The sequence below is a fragment of the Pelodiscus sinensis genome, chromosome 1 (genome assembly GCF_049634645.1).
Source record: "Pelodiscus sinensis isolate JC-2024 chromosome 1, ASM4963464v1, whole genome shotgun sequence".
NCBI classification, from domain to species: domain Eukaryota; kingdom Metazoa; phylum Chordata; order Testudines; family Trionychidae; genus Pelodiscus; species Pelodiscus sinensis.
Window position 1 is genome coordinate 209,073,828 of NC_134711.1, and position 14,591 is coordinate 209,088,418.

General features: G+C 41.8%; 1 protein-coding gene across 6 annotated transcripts in view; it reads left to right on the plus strand.

Moving 5' to 3' along the window:
* ADGRG2 (adhesion G protein-coupled receptor G2) overlaps positions 1-14,591 on the plus strand; it is a 77,401-nt gene continuing 62,810 nt past the window's right edge. For 2 of the 6 annotated variants that reach the window (XM_075913796.1, XM_075913797.1), the window contains exon 1: positions 4-266. The gene's annotated coding sequence lies outside the window, so the exon portion shown is untranslated. Of the gene's footprint in view, positions 369-10,930; positions 11,244-14,591 lie in introns of those variants that run through there. The other 4 variants (XM_075913798.1, XM_075913778.1, XM_075913784.1 and 1 more) reach the window with 4 other exon arrangements.

A 14,591-nucleotide genomic window follows, 5' to 3' on the forward strand; every position in this document is an offset into this window, starting at 1 on the left:
TGCCCTGGGGCCAGACACAGGGCAGGGCGGCAGGGGCGCGCCCGGGCGGGGGTGCGGGGCCGAAGGGCAGCGCCGGGAGGGAACCCGCACGCGGCCACCGCAGCAGCATCTGGCGCCCGCCTCGCAGCGCTTCCTCCTCCCACAGGCGGCGGCTGCTCCAGCTGGCGGGACTGGCCGCGCCGCGCTCTGCCCCCTGGCTCAGAAGCGGCCCGGGCGGCAGAGCAGCAGCTGCAGCGGCGGGCGGAGCAGGGCGCCGCTGGGGCCAGGTGAGCGCCTGACTCGCGGGGTAGGAGGAGAGGCAGAGAAGGCGCTGGGCTGGGGGGTTGCCCGAAGGTGGGAATCTCCCTCCCGCCGGCAGCTGGACTCAGGTGACTGAATGGGGCTGGGGGGAAGCGACAAGGGACCTGCCCCCTCACATCCCCCTGCCTTCCAGGAGCGTCTGCCCTGTCCCGTGCTAGGGCGGGAGGGGAAAGCGGGGCCCGCTGGGTGGGGAGCGGAGAAGTACCTGGGGGAAAGTGGCCTGCTCAGGCTGGTGTTTGCAAGGGGAAGGGGCTGGACGGGCTGCAGGGCATCGCGTTTAGCAGCTCGGCTTTCCCCGAGGTGAATGGGGCGATCTGCATCCTTTCCAGCAGGCTGGATGTTCTGTACACCTCTTCACCTGACCGCGGAGGGAGCCTAATTATAATCATTACGGCCAAAGGCAGAGCTGCCTCTTCAGTTTTCCCCCTCGCTCCTTGCTTGGGGAAATGTGGCTTTTGCCAGGCTAAAGGACCCAGTCACGTTTCGTTTAGCCACTGCTCTGGGGTTGTGGTTTTGATATCAGGAATCAAGTTTAATTAGGCTTGAACATAAATATTGGCTTGAATTGGGGTGGTTCTCCATGTCATTGTGTATGGAGAGGCACTGCTACAAGGGGCATTTTCTGATTTTCCAGAGTGAAAAAATGATGAACTTTTCTGAAGGAGCCAATGTATTACTCAATAACACAATTGTTCTCAACCAGGGGTCTGGGACAAGCAAGTGTTAGGGGGGTGTCAAGCAGGGCTAGATTAGACTCATTGGGGTTCTGGGCACAAAGGTGTAGCTACAGGGCATGGTGTGATAGCCAAGAACTCTGAGCATCACCACCTTGGGCTGAAGCTGAAGACTGAGCAAATTAGCTTTGTGGGGGTACGCTGCTTGCAACCCCCTTACACCGGCCCAGACTTTTATATTTAGAAAATCAATTTTTGTGGCACAAGTGGGTGATGGAGTTTTTATAGCATGTTCAGCAGAGGGGGTGGGGGAAGACTCAGAAAGGAAAAGGTTGAGGACCCCTTCAGTAGTGAATACCCTATTTCTGTAAAGTGTCGACTGACAGGTTTTTAATGTTTGGATAGCAAACCATTGAGCACCTGCATCCTGACCATGTTTCTGTATTAACTACAGTAGGCCAATTTTGCTCAGTTACACCTGTATTTGCCCATTGTTTTTATGTGGATGAATTGGTGTTAGTGAGTGCTGAATTTAGGCCACTGTTTTTAACTGCTTATCTTTTAATGTTATACTCTGAAACAAAAATGGTGAAACAGATGCATCTTAAACAAGGTATTTTGAAAATCAATCTGTGTATGGTAAACCATTTGAAACTGTGTATATTGTAGCCTATCCTCTTATATTGCTTTTCAGGAGGAAAAATGTGCATGAAAATTACTAAAAACTGCATTTTACTGTCTTTAGAGAGAAAAGGTGGGTGTGGTACAAGTTTTCAAACTTACTTCGGTCTTGACAAAGAGCGTTTCAAAAGTTTGTCTCTTTAACTGGCAGAAGTTTGTTCAATAAAAAATATTACCTCACCCACCTTGTCCCTCTAATATCCTGAGAAGAACACAGCAGCATCACTACTGCATATCCCTAACTGTCATTTTGTTACACTGAATTCAACAAAAAAGTGTATCTCTTTCATTAATTAGAGTTATTATTTATAAGTGTCTTTTATATACAATATTTGTCTTTAACCTTTTATATTGTGCAATTTTACATTAGTTGTTTAGTTACTGCCTGCTGTATGTGTGAGGATATTATGATTTGTTCAACGAATATTAAGCATAACAATTGTAAATTATTTCTTAGCTTTCTATATGTCATCTTGTGTAATGTTACACAAGTGGCACATGTGCTTAGCTTTCCTTGACTGTTTTATACCCTAAAATTATGGTCCAAATCCTTTTTGTCTTCCTTTTGCCTTTAATGTCATCACTAGTAAGGTATGTAGGGTTTGGTCCTATGCAAAATAACACCGGTGGTGTTTCTGTTTGTTTATTTTAAAAAATTGTTCATTAAAGAGTTGGAAACAGTAATTGAATTAAACCAAAGAACAGAAACAGCCAACTTTGCCATGTTGTCATTGAGGGTATGTCTACACTACCCCGCTAGTTCGAACTAGCGGGGTAATGTAGGCATACCGCAATAGACTCATAGACTCATAGACTTTAAGGTCAGAAGGGACCATTATGATCATCTAGTCTGACCCCCTGCACAGTGCAGGCCACAGAATCTCGCCCACCCCTCTTAGAATAATCCTCTCACCTATGTCTCAGATATTGAAGCCTTCAAATACTTTGAAGGCCCCAACATGCAGAGAGTCCTTCAGCTGTGATCTGTGCCCAATGCTACAGAGGAAGGCGAAAAACCTCCAGGGCCTCTGCCAATCTACCCTGGAGGAAAATTCCTTCCTGACCCCAAATATGGCGATCAGCTAAACCCTGAGCATGTGGGCAAGACTCACCAGCCAGACACCCAGAAAGTTCCCTATAATGAATGGTCAATTAGTTACCAAGATCATGTTATTTCATCCAACCATCCCCTTATCATAGAATCATAGAACTGGAAGAGACCTCAGAAGGTCGTCAAGTCCAGCCCTCCGCTCTAGGCAGGACCAATCCCATCTAAATCAACCCGGCCAGGGTTTTGTCAAGCCGAGACTTAAACACCTCTAGGGATGGAGACTCCACTACTTCCCTAGGTAACCCATTCCAATGCTTCACTACCCTCCTAGTAAAATAGTTTTTCCTAATATCCAATCTGGACCTCTCCCACCACAACTTGAGACCATTGCTCCTTGTTCTGCCATCTGTCACTACTGAGAACAGCCTCTCTCCATCCTCTTTGGAACCTCCCTTCAGGAAGTTGAAGGCTGCTATCAAGTCCCCCCTTACTCTTCGCTTCTGCAGACTAAACAGACCCAAGTCCCTCAGCCTCTCCTCGTAGGTATTTAAATTTCCCGGGCTTCATTTGCATAAGCGGGGCGCCACCATTTTTAAATCCCCGCTCGTTCGAACCCCGTGCCGCGCGGCTACACGCGGCACGAACTAGGTAGTTCGAACTAGGCTTCCTAGTTCGAACTACCGTTACTCCTCGCGGCACGGGGTTCGAACGAGCGGGGATTTAAAAATGGTGGCGCCCCGCTTATGCAAATGAAGCCCGGGAAATTCAAATCCCGGGCTTCATTTGCAATTGCGGTATGCCTACATTACCCTCCTATTTCAAAATAGGAGGGTAGTGTAGACATACCCTAAAATACTGTACACAGGAACAGCACACATATTGTAATTTGTGGCTGAAAATAGTTTAAAGAGTGAAACATTTGAAAGATGACATACTATAAATAATGTATAAATCAAGTTTGCTTAGGTGTGAATTGGAGCCAATAAAATCTTTTCACATAGGTGAAGTGGCACTTAGAATCTAATATTAGTATTTTAACTGGATCTCCATAGGCCAGATGGAACTTGTGAGCAAATTTTTCCTCCTTAGTATCTTCCAAATTGAATTTCAGGATTTAGTATTTAATACCTCAATATATGCGGCTCTGGTCGGGTGAGTGGAATGAAGAAGGGACTTGATTTCCGCTATTAAATTAATGGGTTTCATATGACATCTGTATATGAGGGGAGGTTGTATGCAGAGCTCCCCTTGAATGCAGTAGTAATTTTGCCTGACAAAGAATAGAATGGCACAAGAGGAAACGAGAAAATATAGGAAGAAGAGTTATTTTTAAGTTCTGATAGTTTCAGCTCTTAGTATGAGACATGAGTAGCAGCCTCAACAATTATGTTGCTTTTAATATTAAACACTATATTTGAGTTATCAATGTTGTATTTTCAGCTAACAGCTAGACCAGAATGTGTTTGAAGGGCAAAATCTTAATCAATAACTCAAAAATATCGTTTATTTTGTAAAATGAATGTTGCGTACACATCAAGAGATTGATTTTTAATAAAATATACAATAAAGTCTTAGATGAACTTATTGAGCTATGTCAATTGCCTGTCTTATTTCAAAATAGCTTATTTCGAAGTTGGGAGCATCTACACAGCACTTATTTTGTAATAGAGCACTCTTCCTCCAACCTCTTTTACTCTTCATACAATGAGGGTTACAGGAGTTGGAGTAAGAAGTCCTCCAGCTTGACAGTTTTTTGACATTATTTCGAAATTACTGCCTTCTGTGTAGATGCGGACTGAGTTACTTTGAAATATCGTTGCTGTGTAAACGTACCCTTAGAGATAAGGTGAATGCAGGGGTGGCCTAGCCATATAGACGAACCAGGTGGTTGCCTAGGACACCAAATTAAATGGGGCGCCAAATTGTGGCGCAATATCATTGAGGGGTTTGGAGGTGGGGGCGCCGATTGCATAGGGTGCCTAGGGTGGCAGTTGCTGGCAGCTAGTCTAGGGCCGCCCCTGTGTGAATGAAGTAATATCTTTTATTGGACTAACTTCTGTTTGTGAACAAGACAAGCTACAACAATTTGAAGTACATTCTGGGTGCACAAGGAATATAGGATTAAACCCTTTTCGTAAAAATCAAGGGACAAATCTTGTCTGCGTTCATGAGTAGTATCATTCATGTCAGTGGCTGATCAGAATTTGTCTCCAAATGTAAAGTGAGGACCAGTTCTGAAATTCTGCAGGACTTCAATGTGAGTGTGCATCAGGACTAAGGGATCAGGACCATGTTTTTCAGTCACTGTATGAAAATGTGTTGGCATTTAAAATGTTGAGAGATATTAGACTTTTCATGTGTTAGTTTTAGTCCCCCACTTCAGACTTTTCCACACATCTTAATGGGTATGTCAGCAGTAACTACACAGACAGCTCAGATATCTGGTACAAGAGCAACGTTGTGGCTATTGTTGTTCATTCTTTGTTCTAAGAGGTACACAAGAGGTACACAAGTCTAAGAGACTCACAATGGTAAATTTACGTTATTAAAGTGGTGGTGATCTTTTCTGTTCTGATGGCCCTCCTGTGTTTTCGGAGATAACTACTCAGTTGCAGCCTATTGACTATTACAGAAATAATCCTATCATCACAATAGTTAGGATAATTTTAACAACTTATAAAATATAAGCAAACCACAAGTAGATGAAAGAGCGGAAGGGAAAAACACACTAGCATTTTGGAAAAGACTGGAAAGTTAAAATACTTATTTACTTCATGATCTGCAGAAGAAGTTACTAGAATTTGTACTTAATATTTATATTTTGTAAAATTAGAATGCTTGTTAATTTCTTAGTCACCAAAACATTAACCACAAATGCAGCATTCTTATTTATAACGTTCTTTAGAGGGTATTCATTGAAGTAGTAATCCTGCAAGATGTTATGATAGGCATACCTAAAGTTATCACCCAAGATCAAACATAAAGGTTTAGGAGCAAGTACATGCTGACTGCATGTACCAGGAAAGTGAATAATGTATATACACTGATTGGGAATACAGTATCATGGACTCATTTAAAAATATTATACTGTTACTGGTTTCTATGGATATTTTAAATATTAAAATACACCACTTATACTCTGTAGAGAATAGTTTAGGCTGGCTCTCTGCCTGGATTTTAGACTTCTGGGCATGCTGGATTATGGATATTGCCAAATTCTCCTTTTTAATTTGTCTTTCAACCATTGGATTTTGGATTGTTTTTGTAGGTTTTTCACCAAATTAATTCCAGGTGTTATTGCTGATTTCAGTGGAGTTAAGAATAAATCTGACCCATTATGTCTGAGATTTCTGAGGTTTTGTTCTGTGATTACAATAGTAATTCTATGCATACACCAGTTTTTCACAATGAAATGAAAAGTGAGCAGATTATAATTTTTCTCATTCCTCCTTAAAACACTATTTTAGGTATCTGAAAGCTGTAATCATGTCCCCTCTGAGTCTTCTCTTTTTCAAATTAAACAAACCCAGTTCTTTCAATGTTCCCTCATAGGCCATCTATTCTAGAGCTTTAATAATTGTTGTTGTTCTTCTCTGAACCTTCTACAATTTCTCCACATCTTTCCTGAAATGTGTGCCCAGTATGGGACAAAATATTCCACTTGAGGTCTAATCAGTGCAGTGTAGAGCAGAAGAATTACTTCTCATGTCTTGCTTACAGCATTCCTATTAATGCGTCCAGAATCATATTTGTTTTTTTTGCAACTGTGTCACACTATTCACTCATATTTAGCTTGTAGTCCACGATGACTCCTAGATCCCTTTCTGCAGTGCTAGACAGTCAACTTCCATTTTGTATGTATGGAAGTGATTGTACCTCCCCAAGAGTACATCTACACAGCAGTATTATTTTGGAATAACTGACGTTATTCCAAAATAACATAGTCTGTGTCTACACTACAATCAGTTATTTTGACATAATGTCGAAATAATGTTGAGCTGGAGGACTTCTTACTCTGACTCCTGTAACCCTCATTTTATGAGGAATAAGGGAAGTTGGAGGAAGAGTGTTCTTCCTCAGACTTCCTGATGTGTAGATAGCACCAAAAGCCAAAATAAACTATTTCGACTTAAGCTATGTAATTGATGTAGCTGAAGTTGCATAGCTTATTTCGTCTTTAGTCCTGCTGTGCAGACATGCCGGCAAAAAGCGACAGTCTTGATGGGGATCGGTCAACAAGGAAAGCCTTTTCCAACTGCTCCTGTAAACCTCGTTGCATGAGGCATAAGGGATCAGTCGGAAAAGGCTTTCCTTGTCGACCGATCCTCGTCTAGACTGCTGCTTTTTGCCAGCAAAGTGCTGTAGCGGCAAAAAGCGGTGGCCATTTTTATTCTAATGAAGCGCAGGATATTTAAATCCCTGCTTCATTAGCAATTTCAGTATGTCTAATTTACATCCCTCTAGCGACAGAGGGATGTAGTCTAGACATATCCTATATGAACTGGCTTCAGATTTCTGTCCCAGGGAGGTACACCAGATGCATTCCCTATAATAGTGTTTCCCAATTTTATTTGGCCATGGAACCCTTTGAAACTGGGAAGAATTTCGAGGAACTGCTACAGCCAGGGAGAAAACGTGTTGAGCAAAAAAAAAAAAAAAAAAATTGGGAAACACTGCCCTATAAGATCTTTTAATACACTTTCAGGAAGGGCTGTTGTGAGCTTAAATATATTACACACAGCACCACTTAGGGGTTAAACACCAGGGCTATGTCTAGACTATGCTGAAGTTTCGAAAGAGTGGAATTTGCATATCTTCTTCCTATCTCACTTTCAAAGCGGAGCTTTCGAAAGTGAAAGTAGTTGGGATGTGGTTTTTTTGGCAACCCCTCTCCCCCTTTTTTGAAAAGCTGCTCTTTCTCAAAAAATGAGATTTACATGGCTTTTCGAAAAGGGTTGGGTTTTGCTGAAAAAACCCACATTCCGACTACTTTCACTTTCGAAAGCTCTGCTTTTGAAAGTGAGATCGGAAGAAGATATGCAAATTCCCGGGGAATTTGCATATCTTCTTTCGAAACTTCAGTGTAGTCTAGATGAGCCTTAAGTGAGCCCACGGTCTCTGGTGAGACAGCTTGTGGTATGGGAGGGACAGCATGTGTCTGCTCCTTTATGGGGCACATGGAAAAAAGTTAGTATAGTTCCATGTGCAACATGTTGCTTAAGCCATGCTCTCCCTGCATGTCAAAGTTACACAAAGACTTTACAGTGTACAATATTAGTGAATCATTCCCTCAGAATGAAGAAGCATTAGCTTCTGTGCATTCTGTCCATTTGACCATTGGGCTACAATAAAAGTGAACTTTGATTTTTTTTTTAAAGTTTGCTAAATGTTGCCTCTTGCAACTCCTAAGGAATCCTAACAGTAGGATGGAAGGGCGCTACTAGGGCTGCTGAATCCATATAGGAAGGTGTAGAATCAGGTGAGCTGACAGACTCGCCGGATCCCTGGGCAAGGTAGGAGGGTCCAGCTCCATGTTCCTGGAAGGGGCGGGGCCTTGGCTGGAAGGGGCAGGGCACTCAGTGCCTCTCAGACTGTGTCATCTCCCCCAGCACCATCTGGAGTGTGTCGCCTGGGGTTCTGCAACACACCGCATGATGCACCAGTGGTAATTCAAAGAGACTAGAGCTCCAGCAACCCTGCTGCCACAGTAATGGTATCCTGGACCCCTTTGAATCACTGGGCCCTGGGGAAATTGTCCCTTTGCCCTCTCCCATTGGTGGACCAATGTAGGATTGAAATCACATTATCATTTGCTTCCTTTGCTGCTGCTTCTACTGCTTTGTGAGCTAGGAAAGTGTGGGAAATTTTTTTCCTACTTGCCCACATGCACACACATAAGATGAAGGAAATCTAAGTGTGAGTTTTCAGGAGAAGGCAAAGTAGATGTGTGAATTAAGCAGTCTTCTCTCTGACATCCTTAGTTCTGACTTCAGCCTCTTCAAAATGGTACTGTGAAAATATCTACCTTGCTTACTGTTCTTTGTACATTTCCATCATCAAAGCCTCAAAGGGCATGTCTACAGTGTAGCTGGGAGTGAACCTCCGAGCTTGGGTAGGCAAACTCATGCTAGTGGGGCATGAGCTCATGAACTACAAATAGCAGCATGAACATTGTGGCTTAGGCTCTAAGGCCTTGGAGGTCTAGTGGACTTGAGAGTCTGAACTCCCTCCTGAGCCACAACATCCAGACTGCTGTTTTTTGCATAATAGCTCAAGTCCCACTAGCATGAGTCCATCTACCTTGGCAAGGTGGCTTATTTCCAGCTACTATATAGACATGCCCTTAATGGTTCCTCTTGCCTTCCACATCAGATTCAAACCCTGTAACTGAATTTCAAGACTTAGTAAAACTTTGCTTTTCTTTATTGCCACATCTTTGTTTGTCCCTTCTGCTGGATGTAGACTACATGCCTAACTGGTTCCTTTGTCTGCATCTTCCACTTATCTCTTTGACAACTTACCGGAGGTCCTATATGTTTGGAATTTCTGTCCTGACTTTGTGTGCCATGACTTCACACTTTTCATAAAACCTATAGCACTACTTAAAGTTTAACAACCTCCCACCTCTGAGGCACTGAGACATAAAAGCAAACATAGCTACTTTGTTGCTTATGGCAACCCTTCTTCCTCATCCTCCATCCATATTTTGTCTATTTAGTTTGAAAACACTTTGAAGCAGAGCTCCTATTCCCAATTGTATGTTGCCTTAAGGCTTTTATGTTGACCCAGTCTTTAGAACTCTTAATAGATTTCTCCTACAGATACCCCATGTGTAAGGTGATTTCTTGATCAATGTAGAGGTAGCAAAACAGCTGTAAGAAGCCCCCTTTCTAAACACAGTGCATGGTGTATGCAAGGTACAGCGAAAGGAGAGAGTAAGGCTGTATGGCTGCTCTCACAAGAGATGGAACCATTTCCAGAGTGGCCTTGGAATAAAAAGAGTCACAAAAGTGATGTAAGGCTGTACACTGCCCCATTTCTGTACTGAATGCAGACAAGGGTGCCATTTATGGCTGTCTAAGGAAATCAGTAGCCCTCCTAAAGTTTGAATCCCTGGCTAATACAACAATTCATAATTGGTGTCTTTGTCTCTGGAAAACCACTAACTTCACTTCTAGTGTTATATAAAAAAGTTAAAATAAAGTAAAATCCTACATTAGTCCCATATTAAGATTAGGATTTACATGATCCCAGGGTCAAGAATTACAAAAGTTAGAACTGAATGTACAGTCTTTTGGATTCAAATGAAATAGCCCTTGTGTTTCATTATTTTTTATTGTGTTTGACAGCAGTCACTCAGATTTATGCTAAGTTTAGGTTCATGAGAGTCTTGGTCACTCAATAGAGGCTTATTGGAAAAGCGCTCATGAACTCCATATATGAATTATATATGAATTTGTTTACACCAAATCTCAGTAGAGTTACATGAGTGTAACTCAGGCAGAATTTGGCCCACTATGCTTGACTTCTTTGCATTTATAAGAGACCATGCAATACCATATACTAGAATAAATCAAAATGAGATTACTTCCCAAGGTTTTTCCCCGATTATCACTATCTGTTGGGCTGTGTTGTACATACATTTTGCTCACTGTGCTCTGGTGTTAGAATATAGCTTTCTTAGAAATGAGGTATTAAACATTTTGTGAACTATTAAACATCACTTTTTGCCATTCACAAAAAGCCTACAAAAGCTTAAAAGTGAAGAAAAATGCACTGTAATGGTACACAAATTGAAACAGAAAATATCAATTCAATTAAGCTTTACTTGATACATGTTGGATAGACTTGCTGAAACACACTTTCAAGGATATATAAACACTTGTAGCAGCCAAAAGAAAAAGTGGTATTCTACCAGAAGATAAATTGATTTTTACAGACTACTTGAATGTCTCAGTTTGCAGTCTTAGAAAACAACATACAACGTATCATTCAGTTACTCCTTTTACTGTCTTCTGGGGAAAAAACGACACCCCTCCAACTTAGGACAATATTTTAAAAAGGATGGTGCTATTTCTGCTATTAAATCAAGGGATGGTTCAGGGCCAGATTTAACAGTGACATAAGACTTTCCAACATAAGGATCCTCCCCATTACATCTATCTTGCTTCAGCCAAAGGTTAAAAATAAACTAGAAACTTTACTACTTTCTGATGCCAATCTGGAAAATAAAGGAGTGGAACTGATGGAAGAAGTTGATAGTCTTTTTTTTATCCTGGAGAAAGCAATGGGAAGCACCGAGAGACACATCTGGGCAGTCCCAGCCATCCTTTATGTGTTTTGCTCCTTCCTTCTTGCAGCTGTTGTAACACAAGCTGTCGACACAAAAACGCAACAGAAAATACTATTCCGACATTACCAACTTCAGAAAAGAAAATATATCAAATTGCAGTATAACTCCGGAAGAATGAGAAAAATACCCTCCTGTGTAAGAAAGTGCTAAGTATACGTGAGTGATCTTTTGGAGACACACTGAGGTACAGTATAGTTACTAAGCTTAAATCTTGGCTGCAGTGACTTCAGTGAGCCAGGATTTCACTTCAGGTCCTTTTCATATCATTGCTTATGTTTTGCTTTTATTTTAAAACTGTGTTGAATTAATATAATAACACTATCTGCATGTGGCCCCTTTTTGCTCCCATTATGTTTTTTAAAACCTAACAAACTTATTAGAATAATAACAGAAAAATAAATAAACATTTTACATTAGCACATTTTATATTAACATTATTTGCTAGCAGGACGTACAAACTTTGAAAATATTTGTATTAAACCCCAAGGTCTTTAATGGGGCTTTTTCTAAGTAATGGAAGCAGGATAATAACAAAATAGATTAAAGTGCAACAATAGACAACATGGTAAGGTATGAGTGACTGACCATTAAAAATGTCTGAAGTTCAAGTGTTTGCAATGAGTGAAAACGGGGAAAAATTATTCTGGATAAAACTGGACATAGTACAAGTTGCACCTCTGAGTCCTGGCACTCTCTGGTCCAGTCGGACCATGGATGCTCCTGGACCAGGGAGTCTGGGAACCTAATGGCGGGAAGACTAGTACCCTGGCCGGGGCTCAACAGTGCTGGGGTTGTGGCTGTAGAACCCTGGCAGTCTGCGGTGGTGTGGGGCTGGGAAATCTTGACAGCACTGAGCTGGGGGCCAGAGAAGCCTGGCAGCATAGGGAGACGGGCTGGAGAACCACCGCAGCCCATGGTAGTGCGGGGTTGGGGGCTGGAGAAGTCCAGCACCATGCAGTAGTGTAGAGCTGGGGGTTAGGGAAACCGGGCTGTCTATGGCAGCATGAGTCCAGTGGCAGGGCTGGAGAACCCCGGCCACCCATGACAGCCCAGAGCTAAGGGGTGGGGACAGCAGCAGCAAGACAGACAGCTTGGCTGGGGAGGGAGTAGAATGGACCAGAGGCAGGAGGTCAAGTGGCTAGGGGCAGGTGACAGGGGATGCCTCCCCAGGTCTTGCAAATTCTCTTGTTCAGCACTGGTCAGGTCCCAGTGGTGGTGGACCTGTGAGGTTCAACCTGTATAAGAGGATCCCAATAGTTTATTTTTTAAACTGTAAAGAGTACATATAAAAGAGAAACACTTACTAATTTTCATATTTTTTTTTACTTACAGTTAGATTCAAAAAAGAACTGTGAAGGCTTTATGGAAATTTTAAAATTCAACTTCACAAAGATTCCAATTCGGTGCATGACAGTAATATTCATCGTAAATACCATCTGTTTAATCTAGAGCGATTGAATTGATCTTAAACCACTGCAAAAGTACTTTTATCAAAAAAAGCAAAACCTCTTTAGAAAATTCCGATTCTATTTAAAAAGTGCTTATGCAATGTGGTACCAGTACATGATTTGGAAAAATAGTGGATGGTACTATTAAACTATAATAAGGCAATAACTAATAAAGATCTTTAATTCAAACAACTTTAATTCAAACAACTTCAAACCTCTTTAATTCAAACAGCACATTATAAGTAATACTAATAATAATCTGAAATGTTATTACTTGAAAACACCAGTGAGCTGAATTTTAAATATAGTCAGCTGTTTCTCTAATGATCCTTCCTGATTTCTTTAGCGCTAGTTGTTGCAGCACTTACAGAGTGTAGCGTTCTCTAACACATTTGGACTGCTCTGCAACTGTGCATAAAAAATGTGGGAAAGTTCACTCACAGCAGGCCAGATATGCATTGCTAGCAGATGTTTCCCCCCCTCCCTGCTCCACCCTTTGTGGTCTGCTTCTTCTTGTTATTCATCCCTCTAGTTATGTTATATTTAGTCCCACCCCTTAACAGAATGCAACAAAATCAAGCATCTGATCCATCTATTAATTCTCTTGTTCTCAATTCAGGGTTCAGATATCCATATGCCCTTTTATCAGGGCTTGAGTAGACCATCTTCTACACTGAGTTCTAGTCCTGAGACTCTAGTACAGGCAGTCAAAGTTCACACTGCCAGACTCCCTGCTGCCTGCCTGCTCCTTGGATTTCTTCCCACCAAGACTTTCCCTCGGTGCTCTTCTCATCCTACAAAGAGTCTTCCTGTACCCTACAGGTTTCTATACTTCCTGCTGCCCCAAGAGGGACAGCAGAGTTTTTCCCTCTCTTCTTGCACAGAGTCACAAACTTCAGTCCAAATGCCTCATAGACTTCACTGTTATTTATTGTCTCCAGCTGCCTCTGAGTTCAAGACAGCCCGCTTCTGGACACCTTTCAATGTCCCCAGGTTTCTTCCTGGCTCAAGACCCACAAGTTCTGACTCCAGACCTCCTGGGTTCCCACTGTCTTTAGCATAAGAGAGGAAACCTCTCTATTAATAAGTTGTGACTTTTCCCGGGCCTCCTTTTTCCATTACTTTGTGCTCCATTCTTTGTAAAGATCCAGACCCTCCGTAGCTGGGCTTGATTACTAATTATGGTTTACATCAGTCCAGGTTCCGAACACTATCTTCTGCCTTTTAATGACTTAAACAACCAACCAAGCTAATGGTTCTTAACAGCCTCTTGTAACTGTTTGCACTATTTACTCACTGTTTCTATTTTTCTTCCTCCCCTCCCTTTTTTCCTCTCCCCCCTTCCCTTATTTATTCTTGGATCTGGACTTATTATACTCCGGTCATCTGAAGAAGTGGGTATTGCCCATGAAAGCCAATGATACCATCTGCATGTTTTGTTAGTCTTTAAGGTGCTATTAGGGTTGCCAGATGGTTTCAACAAAAATACCAGACACACTTGACATTACATCACAATCTACATGACATCTTATTTAGAAAATACTGGACATTTATATTTTCTCAATTTGTTTCCTGAACAGAAAGCTCAAATACTGGACTGTCCAATTCAACCCTGGACACCTGGCAACCCTAGGTACAACTAGACTATTTGTTGTTTTTTAATTTTTTCCTGTTACAGACTAACTTGGCTATCCCTCTGAACCATGCAGGTGCCATCCTGTCACTTAATTGAACTCAGGCTCCTGTTAACTCATGGTTAATCACTGTAGAGTTTTTATGTCCCATCACAAGAAGATTCTGTTTAGTGATTCTGTATAATTTGTATTCCGTTTACATATGAAAATATGCTACTGTTCTAACTGCCAACTCGGCAAATTCATCCTGGGTGCTGAGAGTGAAGCTGACTTATTTTTCTTTCATAATCACAAATACTTAACTACAAGCCAGATTTATATTCTATATTCACTTATTATGGGCAACCCTGGTATCTCCAAATTATGTCCTCAGTTACACCTTTGCAATTCCATTATCTTTTAGAATCTTTATTACTAGTAATGAAGTGCAAGTCAGCACCTGTTTATGTC